At 55.3% G+C, this 15,090-nt stretch overlaps 1 protein-coding gene across 2 annotated transcripts in view; it reads right to left on the bottom strand.

Annotated features, from left to right (window-relative positions):
- rassf2a (Ras association domain family member 2a) overlaps nt 1–12,875 on the bottom strand; it is a 55,975-nt gene extending 43,100 nt beyond the window's left edge. The window contains exons 1-2 of one of the 2 annotated variants that reach the window (XM_072485619.1): nt 12,750–12,875; nt 449–684 (exon numbers count right to left, since the gene is read on the bottom strand). The gene's annotated coding sequence lies outside the window, so the exon portion shown is untranslated. Of the gene's footprint in view, nt 1–19; nt 177–448; nt 685–12,749 lie in introns of those variants that run through there. The other variant, XM_072485622.1, reaches the window with a different exon arrangement.
- Between the last annotated feature and the right edge of the window lie 2,215 nt (nt 12,876–15,090).

The raw sequence follows: 15,090 nt of genomic DNA on the forward strand, positions 1-15,090 counted from the left end.
TCTCTGTCTGTCCTGTTACCTTGTTAACAGTTCCTTTCTTCCTTCCATGCGTTGTGCTGCGGGCTGGTGTGGATCTCTCACCCCCTCCTCACTCACTCAGCCCCCACTCCAGCTCTGAACAAAAGCCGTGTGAACATGGCACTCCGTTCCTGCTGAGGGGAGCAGCGCAACTGTGTCCATTTCAGCTGATTGACGGGCCGGGCGGCCAATCAGCGGCGCCGGCGGCTCCTTGGCAACATTGGGCTTCTGAAAGTAACAAAGGGGCCGGCCGACCAATGGGGGGCGGGGCTGGGCAGGGGGCGGGACCTGGCTGCAGACAATAACAGAGGGGGGATGTGGTCAGATTTAAAGAGACACACCCCTCACCGAGGGACTCTCACTCAACAGGGGGATGGACAGCCAGCCTACACACACAGCAGCCACACACACTTTCCAAATTCAAACTCACCTCTTTTGGAAGCCCCTCAGCCCAGAGAGAGCTGCACATTTTCTTTTATTTTCATGTACTTAATGGTCTGTTTGAGCTGCTCGCAGGAAAATACTTTTCACCGTGTCTCGGTACACGTGACAATAAACAAAATCCAGATTTCTGCCACAGCCTGTGAGGTGTCAGTCCCGAGGGCAGCTTCACTGGGACGTTCCCAGGCTCCTTCCCCCGAATTGATGGGCGCCATCATCTTGTTCCTGTGAGATATCAAGAGGGCAAGTGAGGGGCAAAGAGGAAACGGCAGGCAAGTCTCCTTTAAGCCTCAAACCCAAACAGTTCCCACCCACACGAAGCAAGACGCTGCACGCCCTCCCCATCCCCCCCCCCCCCCCTCCCCTCTCGGGGGGATTATATAGAGACTCTTGCCCATCTGTCAAACCATCTGTGCTGGTGGCAGACTGGCACAAGAGTCAAACACAGTCTCCATTGGTTTCGCAGGGATTCAGAGGCCATAAGATCAGAAGACATCGGGGCAGATGAAATGAAAAATTTGAAATGAAAATCGCTTATTGTCACGAGTAGGCTTCAATGAAGTTCCTGTGAAAAGCCCCTAGTCGCCACATTCCGGCGCCTGTTCGGGGAGGTGGTACGGGAATTGAACCCGCGCTGCTGGGCTGCCTTGGTCTGCTTTCAAAGCCAGCGATTTTGCCCTGTGCTAGATTGAGGCCATTCAGCCCATCGGGTCTGCTCCGCCATTCAATCATGGCTAATATGTATCCCATCCCCATTCTCCAGCCTTCTCCCCGGAACCCCTGTTGTGCGCCCCTGCGCCCCACTCTCTCAGTCCCTGCCCTCGAGTCCCCAACTCTGAATGAGCCCCTGAACAGAGGGCTATCCCGCTGAACAGACCTGTCTCTGCACTCCGAATCAACTCGGGGAAGCAAGGCGATGGCAGATTCCTGCCAACATTGTGAGCTGCAACCGTGCCAGCCAAGGAATCAAGGTGCTTCTGACCGACACCCGCTGCCCTTTTTCCTGATCACTTCCCCATTCTGGGCAAAAGCGACTGTGGAACAAATTCCCTGCACCTGGCCTGTCACCAAATTCACTTTCAGTGAGCTTGTGCATCAAAGAGGCAACACTGCTTGACCACCGCAGCAAGAGTCCATTTCGTCCATCGTGCGCATTCTCACTCCAAATCTGTCCCAGTCTTTCCCCTTTCAGACTCGCTGTTCAATCTGCTTCCTGCACCCCAAGAGGCAGGACATTTCCCATCACAACTCAAAGCCACACAGGGTTTTCTACTTGTCACAATCCCTGTCAAAGAAAGGAATCCTCAGGGGAGCTACAGTAGTCAGCACAGTGGTCAGCACAGTGGTCAGCACAGTGGTCAGCACAGTGGTCAGCACAGCGGTCAGCACAGCGGTCAGCACAATTGCTTCACAGCTCCAGGGTCCCAGGATCGATTCCCGGCTTGGGTCACTGTCTGTGCGGAGTCTGCACGTTCTCCCCGTGTGGGCGTGGGTTTCCTCCGGGGGCTCCGGTTTCCTCCCACAGTCCAAAGATGTGCAGGTTAGGTGGATTGGCCACGCTAAATTGCCCTTCGTGTCCCAAAAAAGAATAGATGGGGTTACTGGGATACGGGGTGGGGTGGAGGCGTGGGCTTTAGTGGGGTGCTCTTTCCAAGGGCCGGTGCAGACTCGATGTGCCGAATGGCCTCCTTCGGCTCTGCAAATTCTATTGTATGATTCATAAAGCGAATGGGAAGGAAACCATTGGACAAGATTCCAGTTTTACAACAACCTTTACTGTAACTGGAATCAACATCATTCAAACATGAGTAACAAATGAGGGGTGTTTCAGACAAAGAGGTCAGTTTCACTTGAAATAGTCGATACGATAAAGATATGCCTCACATAATTCCAAGTGCTTCCCGCGCCCATGTGGGACCACACGCAATCCCATAGTCTTTCTAGCTTAACTTCAGTCGTCAGATCTCTTGCTTCTCGTTCAATCAATTCAGCCCTTGGCATTCACCAGCAACCACATTCCAAAGTGCCCAGGCACGATTGCAACTGGCAAAGTGTGACAGGGGTGACAACAGTCCTATTGGCACAGACTCCCCAGGGACTCCCCTGTCTGAACCCTTTAAACAGTCGGATGGGCTCTGGCAACACGGAAACATCAGCCGCAGGAGACTTGTGCAATCCACATTCTAAGCCCTTCCTGTCTTAAGCTCTCTGCTCTTTCCAACTGTGCAACACACAAGCGCACACGCTCAGTAACGCAGCCCCTGCACTATTCTCAGACCTGCTTTAACACCAGGATCTGTTAGAAAACCTCCAAAAAGAAACCTGTTCCACCTGTAGGGAACACTGCTTGTTTCCTCTTCATGTGAATCTTAACACATCCCCACTGCAATTAGCTTTCGATTTACTCTTTGCTTCTTAGGTGTTCATACCCATGGAAACCTTGGGTCACGTGGCTATTTCCCTGGCACCTAATCCCTGCCACGATCAGGAAAGCAATTAACCCTCTTTCAGAATATTCCCAAGCCCACTTTGGTCTCAAAGGAACATTCCAGAAAGTAAACACAGGCCTTTCCCTGCATGCGAATCATCTCTAATCAATCACCTGGCATCTGTGTCCTTCTGATGAACCTTGTTACCAAAGGAACAGTTTTTCCTCATCTACTCGCTCTCAATCCTTCATGAATTTGAACAGCAGGACTAGATTTCCTCTTCACCCTCGCTGCTCTGGGGGAAATAGCTCCAGGTTCTCCTGTCCCTCCATGTCCCTGAACGTCCTCGTTACCCAATCTGATAAATCTCTTCTGCAGTCTCTCTCTGAGGTTTTGACATTGTCTCTGACCTGTGGCCCCAGACCTGGAACCGATGCACAGCTGGGGCCTAACCTGTCACCTGTGAAGCTTTGGGAAATTGCAAACCACCCCCTCACCGCGTCCCCGCCCGACATCCTCAATGGTCCGATGTATGTGGGAGAGACGACGCAGCAACTCCAACCGTAGCAGCACACCACTCGTGCCTCCAGTCAGCATCTCAGCAGTTTGGGATGGGGAGCTGGGACAGAAACGAGACCGGGAACTGGCATTCCCCTAGAGACGGAGCAGTGATCTGATCAAGGTGCAGGAGACTTCTCGTCAGAGGGAGTAGACTGGAGTACAGAGAAACCAGTCAGTCCGGCTGACAGCATCGGCAGCCCACAAAGATCCCAAAGCAGGACATGTCGGAGGTACAGCAGCCAGCATTTTCTCCACAGCAGGAAATTCTGAAATCCTCCCCTCCGGAATGCTGTCGATGCCGAGAGTTCACATCAACGAATGGGTCATGGCAGCAGGAGGGAAGGAGCTGTCCCAGCAAACGGAGTTGAGACTCAGACCAGCCTTGCTCTAGGAGCTGAATGGCCTGTTCCGACGCCCGGCGTTTCTGATTCTGTCATGTTTAGTACACAGTGTGAACCTACACTGCTTTCTATTTGATACGCCATCAGTAATAGACGACGTGTGATAAACGTAACTGAGGCTTTAATACACTATACAGCAAGCCTCCTGTCTCTGGACCCGATCTGGGTCTGGAGGTGGAGACTTGCCACTTTTATACAGAAGCCCCGAGGGGAGGAGCCACAGGCGGAGCCAGCCTGGACAAGCCCAGGCATGCACAATACAGCACAGTGAATATAATACAATGGACACTATAATGTGGTTTACCACATTCACCCCCTCTTTAAAGAGAGTCCGGCGGGGTTGAAGTGGTCTTAAAGGTCAAGTCTGTCGGGGGCTTTGACCTTCCGCTGTGACCGCCTCAGTCCCGGCTGTGGTGTAGGCTCCGGTGTCGAGACCTGCGAGTCCGGGAGCGTGTTGTCACTTCTTCACACAGATGATGAGTCGGCGAAGCGGGGGGGGGGGGGGGGGGGGGGGTGAGTGGGCGGGGGTGGTGGTGCTTGTCCTTGGTGGGCCTGCGGGAGTCAGTTCGTGAGGGAGGTGGGAGGGGGGAGACGGTGCAGGGTGGGGTGTGGTGGTGATGGTCGCCGGGGAGCCTGCAGGAGCCAAATCCCGAAGGGAGACCGCATCCTGCCGCCCGTCCTGGTGTGTCACGGAGGCGTATTGGGGGTTCGCAGGGAGCAGCAGGACCTTCTCGACGAGGGGGTCGGTTTTATGGCTCCTCGCATGCTGCCGGAGGAGGACGGGCCCCGGGACTGTCAGCCAGGACGGAAGCGAGGCCCCAGAGGTGGACTTCCTGGGGAAGACGAACATACGCTCATGAGGAGTCTGGTTAGTGGCCGTACACAGGAGCGACCGGATGGAGTGGAGCGCATCGGGGAGGACTTCCTGCCAGCAGGAAACTGGGAGACTTTTCAACCGCAGGGCCAGGAGGACGGCCTTGTCGCGTTCTCCCTCTCCACCTGTCTATTTCCCCGGGGGTTATAGCTGGTCGTCCTGCTGGAGGCAATGCCTTTGCTGAGCAGGAACTGACGCAACTCGTCACTCATGAAGGAGGAACCCCGGTCGCTATGGATGTAGGTGGGGAACCCGAACAAGGTGAAGAGACTGTGCAGGGCCTTGATGACGGTGGCAGAGGTCATGTCAGGGCATGGGATGGCGAAGGGGAATCAACGATGTTGAGGAAGTACACGTTACGGTCAGTGGAGGGAGGGGCCCTTTGAAGTCCATGCTGAGGCGCTCAAAAGGGCCGGAGGCCTTTACCAGATGTGCTCTGTCTGGCCGACAGAAGTGCGGTTTGCACTCCGCGCAGAGCTGGCAGTCCCTGGTCACGGTCCTGACCTCCTCGATGGAGTAGGGCAGGTTGCGAGCCTTGATAAAGTGGAAAAAGCGGGTGACCCCCAGGTGACAGAGGTCGTTGTGGAGGGCCCTGAGTCGGTCTACTTGTGCGCTGGCACATGTACCGTGGGAGAGGGTATCTGGGGGCTCATTGAGCTTCCCGGGTCGATAAAAGATGTCATAGCTGTAGGTGGAGAGCTCGATCCTCCACCTCAGGATCTTGTCGTTCTTGATTTTGCCCCGCTGTGTGTTGTTAAACATGAAGGCAACCGACCGCTGGTCAGTGAGGAGAGTGAATCGCCTGCCGGCCAGGTAATGCCTCCAATGTCTCACAGCTTCTACTATGGCTTGGGCCTCTTTTTCGACTGAGGAGTGTCGAATTTCGGAGGCACGGAGGGTACGGGAGAAGAAAGCCACGGGCCTGCCCGCCTGGTTGAGTGTAGCGGCCGGAGCAAAGTCCGACGCATCGCTCTCCACCTGGAAAGGGATGGACTCGTCCACAGCGTGCATCGCGGGTTTGGCGATGTCTGCTTTGATGCGATCGAAGGCCAGTCGGGCCTCAGTCGCCAGGGGAAACGTGGTGGACTTGATCAATGGGCGGGCCTTGTCCGCGAAGTTGGGGACCCACTGGGCATAGTAAGAGAAGAACCCCAGGCATCTCTTCAGGGCCTTGGGGCAGTGGGGGAGGGGGAGTTCCAGGAGGGGGCGCATGCGGTCGGGGTCGGGCCCTAGGACTCCACGTTCCACGACGTAGCCGAGGATGGCCAGGCGGGTTGTGCGAAAGACGCATTTCTCTCTATTATAAGTGAGGTTCAGGAGTTTCGCGGTGTGGAGGAAGCACCGGAGGCTCTCGTTATGGTCCTGCTGGTCACGGCCGCAGATGGTAACATTGTCTAGGTACGGTAACGTGGCCCGCAGCCCGTACCTGTCAACCATTCGGTCCATTTTCCTTTGGAAGACCGAGACCCCGTTGGTGACGCCGAAGGGAACCCTGAGGAAGTGATAGAAGTGGCCGTCTGCTCGAAGGCAGTGTATTGGCGGTCCTCCGGGCGGATAGGGAGCTGGTGGTGCGCAGACTTCAAGTCGACTGTAGAGAAGACTCGATACTGCGCAATCTGATTGACCATGTCAGATATGCGGAGGAGGGGTACGCATCGAGCTGCGTGTACCCTGGCTGTAATCGATGACCATCCGGTGCTTCTCCCCAGTCTTGACGACCGCCACTTGGGCTCTCCAGGGGCTGTCACTAGCCTCAATGATGCCCTCTCGCAGGAGTCGCTGGACCTCGGACCTGACGAAGGCCCTGTCCTGGGCACTGTAGCGTCTGCTCCTGGTAGCGACGGGCTTACAGTCCGGGGTGAGATTTGTGAAGAGGGAGGGTGGGGCAACCTTAAGAGTCGCAAGGCTACAGACGGTGAGGGGGGGGGGGGGGGGCAGGGGTCCGTTGAACCTTCGGGTTAGGCTCTGGAGATGGCATTGGACAGTGAGGGTCGCGACACAGTACCCCGGATCTCCACTGCGTGGGATCCGGAAGCCAGGGAGATTTTCCGGGTCGGGGCTGGGATGGGGAGGGAGCAGCGCCTTACTGTATCTGGGTGAATGAAGCTGTCCGTGCTCCCGGAGTTGAAAAGGCAGGCCGTCTCGAGCCCGTTGATCCGGACGGTCATTGTAGACTTCGCGAGGTGGTCCAGTGTGATGGAGGCATGTGTCGGAAGACGGTCGGCGGACCGGTCGTCGGTAACGGCGGCCAGCGTACGTTCGGGCGAGCTGGGTTACCGGGAGGCTGCGGAGGGGTCCCAAGATGGCGGCCATGAGTCGCACGTGGCGGGCGAGGTGCAAGATGGCGTCCAACATGGCGGCCCGTGGGTCGCACGTGTCGACTGAGATTTAAAATGGCGGCGCCCACGGTTTCACATGGCGGATGGCGCGGCAGCTGGGGGTGGCCCCGACAGGGAGCAGGCAGAGCTGCTAGGCCTCGAAGATTTAGTGGGGGGGTCGGGCCTGGCAGGCTTTTGCGAAGTGGCCCTTCTTCCCACAGCCATTACAAGTAGCGTTCCGTGCCGGGCAGCGTTGCCGGGGTTGAGTACCCTGGCAGCAGAAGTAGCACTTCCGTGCCGCACGGTCGGAGGTGTAGGCCCCCATGTTCTGGGAGGCCATCTCCAGTGAGTTGGAGAGCTGGACTGTCTCTGGGAGGCCGATTGTCCCCCCTGGCGGATATAGTGCGAGTGCATGCCTGCGACATAGGCGTCCCTGATCAGCAGCTCCGCGTGCTGGGTAGCCGAAATCGTCCGGCAGTCACAGTTTCGACAGAGCATGTGCAAAGCGCACAGGAATTCCGCGAGTGATTCCCCAGGGCGTTGGCGTCTCGTGGCGAGGAGGTGCCGAGAATACACCTGGTTGACGGATTTCACATAATGTCCTTTTAGCAGCGTTATCGCCTCCGCGTAGGAGGGGGTGTCCCTGATGAGGTTAAAGACTCTTGGGCTCACCCGTACGGGGAGGACCTGCTTCTTCTGGAGGTCCATGAAGTCTTTGTTGAAGGATGCGAGGTACGCCTCGAAGCAGCTTAGCCAGTGTTCAAAAGTCTCTGTGGCGTCAGCTGCTTGTGGGTCCAGTTCCAGGCGATCAGGCTTGAGTGAGGAGTTCATCTTTAGAACTTTAGTGCATTAAATTGATACACCATCAATAATAGACGACGAGTGATAAACGTAACTGAGGCTTTAATACACTATACAGCAAGCCTCCTGTCTCTGGACCCGAACTGGGTCTGGAGGTGGAGACTTGCCACTTTTATACAGAAGCCCAGAGGGGAGGAGCCACAGGCGGAGCCAGCCTGGACAAGCCCAGTCTTGTACCACACAGCACAGTGAATATAATACACTGAACACAATAACGTGGTTTACCACACTATTGTGCAGCAAGCTTCAAGAGCACAGTCCCCAGTCAGACCCAAGTCCATTTATTGGTGTCTGCCTTCATGGACTTGTACTGTCGAACAATATGGAAATTTGCAGATAGATGCAAGGTTTTCCATGCTTGTGTTTAGAATGGCCACAGTGTGTGTCTGTGTGTTTGTGTGTGTGTGTCTGCCTGTGTGTGTGTATCTGTATGTGTGTATGTGTGTGTGTGTGTTTGAGTGTGTGTGTGTCTGCCTGTGTGTGTGCGTCTGTGTATCTGTATGTGTGTGTGCGTTTGTGTGGAACGTGTCTGTGTCACAGTTCACTCAGAGTCCAGGTTGCGGTAACAACATGCCCTTTTCCCTGCACACTGTAGCCTGGAGCTGTGGATAGTGATGGCAGAGGCTCCGACATTCTTCCCTCACACGGCATGAGCAGGAACCTCTCCCCCGCCTGCCGGTGGCCTGGCATTTGCAGGTTGACAGGCAACCGGTTGGGTCGGGTGATGAAATGAATGTACCCGCCCTTGACCAACAGGTCCCGGGTGGCATTCGAGAGGAGAACTGAATGTGATGAAGCTGTGTCTTCTGGCCGTGAGGACAGCGGGCACAGGACCAGGAGCCAATGCTGACGGTCTGGAAACACTGAGGGGAGACGGTGTTGCCAGTGTTTCGTCCCTGGCCAAACCAAGGCCTTTCCGGGTGCTCGGTTAAGGGATCCCGTGGGTGGTGGGGGGGGGGGGGGGGGGGCACTGTACAAAGAAGAGGAGAAACGAGAGAGTTTGTCCAGCATTCTGATCCAGCAGTCCTGCCTGGCCCGACATCTGGGGGAACCTGGTGTTGCGCTGACCATCGTGACAGCCGCTTTGAAGTCCAATCTCTAACCTCTCCCACTTCTGATGGAAGATCTCTGTGAACTCTGTTTTTCCATCTCACCACGAAGGAGGCTGCCACACCGGGATGTGCTGTCCCAGCAGTCTCTGTTTGGGATTTCCAGCACCTGCAGCGTTTTCCTTCCTTTGGGTGGTTGTGAGATTTAACAAGGTACAAAACTGAGGACAAATCTTCCCTTCGACATCAGCTCCATCGCATTGCACCCAAGAGCTTCAAGCCAGCATCGAAGTACATCATTACGTCGAGGTTCAGGAAGATTGTGTGAAGCCTAGAGTGGGGTATAGGACTTGGTGAGGAGCAGGCGTTAGCGTCGGAATACATGTGACTCGAACTCACGCCCGTGGACGACAATGGAAGGCTTGTATCTTGTATCAGCAAGCAGCACTGTGCGTCAGAGAAATACACAACACCGGCCTTTAAAATTAAAGCACGAACAGCTGACACAAAGCAAAGCTCACAGAAGCAGTTAAAGGGGACTGTCTAAAATGGACAAGATATCCAGACGAGACTCACCCGGTCAGAGCGAAATCAAGCTGCACGTCCCCCCCCCCCCCCCCCCCCACGCACAAAGTGCCCGTGTGCGCATCATTTCCTCTTCCACTGTCAGCGCAAGTTGAGCAGTGACTCCTCTTGATCACTCCTCCACTTTGTCTCCCAGGCCAGTCAAACAGGCTCAGGTGGTGAGAGAGAAGAGGTGCCCACAAGTGTTGTGGACCCCAACAGCCCGCTGCCACCACGCACGCCGAGGGTCTGGATGTGGACCCCACGGGATCGGTCTCTCTGCTCAGCAAGGTATTGAGAATGGTCAGGGTTCTGGTTCAACACAACGACATGAAATCCATGACTGGCCACAGCCCTGCACAGGCCGAGGTCTAGTTTGGATCCGAGGTCGCTGACTTGACCATATGCCTGACTCAGACGGTAGACATGAAGTCTGACCGGTACAGAGCGGCAGACAGGAGTGAAGGTCTACAGTCAGGATCAGAGGCAGCAGTAAGTATCTCACACGGAAGCTGCACCTTTTAACCTCCAGCCTTCCCCACGGTGGTTCCACAGAGAGGCCTCGACGCAGCTTTTGAAAGGTACGTGTGTTTGGCTGCATTGCCCTGCACCCAATGCCGCAACAGGGAGAATCACTCTTTCATTTTGACACCCCAGCCACTGATGTTTTAGGCCGGGGGAGAAGGCCATGCGGCCCATTGAGCAGCTCTGCTGACCCTTGACCGCAAGGCCCTGTGTGCTTCAGGACATTCCCAAGTGCTTCACAATGATGGACTGTTGAAGCATGGTCAGGGGTGGGAGGTCGGGGTCACTGCAACATGCCGCAGACTCGGCTGATCCTCTCGGGTCTTCCAATGTCCACCCGAGGGAGGGCCGGACAAGGCCCTCCTCCGACAGGGCAGCATCCCCTCGGCCTTCATATTGCTGCTCTCTGGAATGGGAATGTGCAGTTCTGACGGAGAGGTGAGAGTGTTACCCAGTCCCCGAGCCAACGCCGACCGCTTTCACCAAGAGAAGCCCCTTTCCCCTCCAGCCCGTCTTTGTGTAGCGGTCGAATCGCTGCTCTGAGGCAGTAGGAGTGCGATTGAGTTCCACTGCATCCTCTCCACTTACCATCTCCCTATGAGACGTGGTGTCCAGACCACAGAAACTCCTCAGATCTCAAGTCAAGCCACAGATTGAAACCACATTGCTGAAAGTAGGAATCATTGACAGTCAGTCTGCTCATTACCAAGACCTCACTGCACACTGTAATCTCGGTAGGCACGCCTCAGCGCCACTCTTGTGAGGGGAGGACTTTAACTCACTGAATCTGCCCCCTGGAGTCCTCCAGAGCTCGGGCATTATCGTTAAGGGGGCTTCGTTTACCTGCAGGGGCTTATTCCCCTGGTCTCCTTTGCCATTGATAGTGGGCAAGGTATAAACTCCCCCAAAGTCTGACCACACTCAGAGTGGATCTGAACCACCGACATACGAATGTTACCAAGTTGCAGGAATCAGACCAACTCCACTGGAGCAGTGTTTTTCAAACTTTTTTGCCCGGGACCCATTTTTACCAACCGGCCGACCTTCGCGACCCACCATTTTCTCCTCCCTTTAATGCGAGAGGTGAGCCTGGGCTTATATTCTACAGTCGAGAGTGAGGAGGAATGAGAACTGACCTCAGTGAAACAGGCATTATTCTCTCAACACTCTGCAGAGCAGATGCAGAATGTGAGTTTTCCTCAGATGGGCAGTTTACTGCCTGGGGATATAGTCTGCAGATTACAATGTGACGGTTTTAGACATCGGTGAGGACGAAATATTTCACTCAAAGCATCGTGAATCTTTTTAACCTCCGAAATTCCCAATCAAAGAGAGTTCTGCAGGCTCAGCCATGGAGCAGATTCAACACAGGTGCAGGAAGACCGAATTGAATTTTTAAAAGAAGATCTTCTCCTGGGTCAGCACGCTGAATTCCCGCGATCGGGAACGCCGCGAAGGACGGCTCCGCGACCCCCGCTGAGAAAATGCCTGCACTAGAGGCACCAGGGTTGAATTTTAACCCCCAGGGCACATCTGCAAGCAACTTGGGCTGCAGAACCTGGGCTGGGAGTGGCAAATAAAGAAACTGCGAGAGGAGGGAGTCAAGGATGTTTGGCTTGGACCAGGATCCTCCAAGCAGTCAACGTTCTGGGGGTGGAAAGGTGGGGCGCCGGGAGGACGGGCATGTCAGGTGGCCAGCGGAGAGTGTGTGTGGGCAGGTCACCTCATGGCCCGCGGAGACCAGGAACGCATCCAACCGGAGTTGGCAACACTATCAGCCCAGAGGTGGCACCGCCCTGTCGTCAGCTCGTGGGTGGCCCAGTTGCGAACCCAAGTGTCCGTGGACTCGGTCAGCTCCTTCTCTGCATCGTTGGAACATTTTGCCATGGTGCAAACAGACGGGGGGGCGGGGGGGGCGCTATTTAACACACTCCTCATGGAGGGCTCGCAAAGTACTTCTTCTGTTTGTTTATTGCTGCAACCCACACAGAGAGGTGGCTGGATGTGGAAAGTGAGATCCCTGGCAGTAAGGCATGCCCTTGACGAGGACCCATTGCCAGGTTTGGGGCTGGAGAGGTTGGACAGTTCTCTCAAAGAGCCAGTACGTGCTTGACGGGCCAAATGATCTCCTTCCATGCTGTAATATGGGACAGCTTTATGATAACAAAGCAAATTTGCTTTATGAAAGACGTCTTGAGGAGAGGCATGTCTCAGCCCTCAGACTACCTAACTCAATCTTTGTAACCTCATTGCCTGTCCTCTCCCCCCCCCCCCCCGCCCCGCCTCAGTTCACCGACTGCTGAAACCCTCACCTGTACCTCGGTATTCTCCATACCTGCCTCCTGCCCTGCACACCTGCCTGAACTCCTTAAAAACTCCAAAACCTGACCGCCTGTGTCCCAACCCGATTTCGCATCAACCCTGTGCTTCCTGGCCCACGCTGACTCCCAGTGAAACAACAGCTGGATGCACGCTCAAACCCCTCCATGATTTTGCAACCTCCGACACTCGCTGTGTAACCTCCTGCAACCCCACAACCCTCCGGGATACCGACTGCACCAATTCTGGTCTCCAATTTTAATCGGACTGTCATTGGTGGCTGTGTCTGCTTTCTCAGCACTCAAATCCCTTCTCCCAAACTTTCCAACTCGCGACTTCTCTTTCCGAGATTCCTTAAAGCTGATCATCCGGTCATCTTATCACCTCACCTGACTCCAGGTCCAACTTCACTTTAGAATGCTCCTGTGGAATACCCCTGGACATTTTGGCACATCAAAGATGCCACATAAATTCAAACAGTTGTTGTATCAGAGCACGAGCTATATAGAATCCCTCACCGTCTCCTCTCTTGATTTTAGTCCAGGTGAGTTTTACAATTCTGCCAGGGATGAGGTGAACCAATGACCTTGTGTGCTGTAATGATTCACTAATGCCAGGAATTAACGAGCCAGATTGACTTCCTGAACCACGTGAATTTTCGGAAGTGCCCAATGTGATGCACATTGCAACAGGTTCCCGGTTTGGGTCAAATAATGGAGACAGGAATGTCATCAGAACATCAGTGATCAATACTGAGAGACCTGACCACCTTTCTTCACAGAGGTCCAGGTGCCACACTGTACACCCAGCTCCCCTTTGAGACCCTGCCCATGGGACCACCCCGAGAGAGACAATACATTCAGAACAAGTTCTGCTCGACTTGACATCACTTTCCGCCAAGTTCCGAACAGGACATGGGGCAGGATAAGGGGGGGGGGGGGGGGGAGATGGGGGTTGCGCTTGTGGCCTCACATCTGGCCCTGTGACTGAAACCTCTCACTTCGGGCAGCGCAGTGTTTCCAAATTGTGACAGACGCCTTCCATTTCCAACATCTGATCATCACGACACTGAACAAACCAGCCATTTGTGACAAGTGGCAGCAGCTGCCGTCTCTCGCCGATAACCTCCCTCTGAGCTGGGAAGGGAGGAATCAAGCTGCAATCACAGTGAGCGAGAGAGAGTAGCTCTTCTCCTGCCTGACGACCAGCTATCTGGCTGAGCAGGCGGAGCAAGTCTGGAGAGTTCAGCAGTACATTTCATTCACACTCACAGGTCAACGTCATAAAACACTCGTTGCAAATGTCGATTCTTCTGCATTGTGTGTGAATTTCTATCCACACAAGACTTGTACTGACCGCAGACAAAGTTGTGTATTGAATATACATAAAGACTGTATAGACTGGAAATAACGATTTGTATTTACTTGATGAAATCCCGGGGGGAGGCGCGAATCCCACCCCGCCATCCCGACGCCGGCTGCCCTATTCTCCGGCGCCGTTTCTCGGGCGGCGGCGGCGGGATTCCCGGCACGCCCCCCCCCCCCCCATTGTTCCGTGGGGGGGGGACTTTCTTTCCTCCGCCAAATTGCCCGGGGGCCGGATTGGAGGAGAGAACCCCCGCGCATGCGCGGAAATACACCGTCCGGTCTGCGCATGCGCGAGATCACGCCGGCAGTTCCGCGCATGCGCGAACCCGCGCGGTCCCTTCGGCGCCGGCTGGAGCCGTTCGGAGAATTCCTCACTTTCGGGGGCTGTTAAATCCGGAGTGGTTGGCACCGGTTTTCCCGCTGGCGTTGGGACTTAGTCCCCAGAAGGGAGAATCCCGGACCCTGTTTTTTTTATGGCACCTTTGATGAAGGTCTTTCCAGGCACTGGCTACTTCTTGGAATGTAAATGGGTGAAATGCAAGAGGTCACTGAGAGCCAGAAATCTCCCATAACAGCACCGTGATAATGATCAGAACATCTATCGGAGCAATGACGATTAGAGGGATGAACATTGGTTCGGACAACCCCACTGCCTCTTCTCCCCACAGGACACCGAGCTCTTCCACATCCAGCCAGAGGCCATGGGAGCTTCAGTTGACCACCTCTAAAAGAGCACAGCTTCACCACCCCTTTAGTACCGGCACAGGGACTACCCGTTGAGGTGTGTCACATCTCTGCAGCACCAAGAGTGACCCCGCCATCAAGCGGCACTCTGACATTGTTTGGCCTCCACAGGAAACGCCCCGCCAAGGCTGCACTGAGCTCACTTCCTCAGCTCGCCAGCGCAGGAAGGGATCGGGGTGTCAATTTTAAATGATCTCTCAACCACCTCACCCCCAGCCCCCCCCCCCCCCACCCACCCTCAGATCCCCCTCCAATGCCCCAGCTTATCCACTTGAGCCCACCCCCCTCCCCCCTCCCACCAGCTCTTAAGAACAGGACACCTCGCGGGCCCAATCCCTGGCACGGGCAACCGAGGAGCCGGACACCTTGGCACTGCTAGCCTGCCACCCGAGCAGTGCCACCTGGATACCCAGGCAATGCCGGGTGGCACTGCCAAGGTGGCACTGCCAGAGTGCCCAGGTGGCAGCGGGAATGTCAGGGTACTACTACTCTGCCCAAACCCGGGCCTGCGATGGCCTGGGAGACCGCCCCCCCCCCAGGTGCGGTTACACCTGGTCAACATTTGTGTGGACCAGTGCTAAAGGGCGCCTCGGCGAGCTCTCCCAGGCGTCCGGTCCCA

The sequence above is a fragment of the Scyliorhinus torazame genome, chromosome 20 (assembly GCF_047496885.1).
Source record: "Scyliorhinus torazame isolate Kashiwa2021f chromosome 20, sScyTor2.1, whole genome shotgun sequence".
Lineage (NCBI taxonomy): Eukaryota > Metazoa > Chordata > Chondrichthyes > Carcharhiniformes > Scyliorhinidae > Scyliorhinus > Scyliorhinus torazame.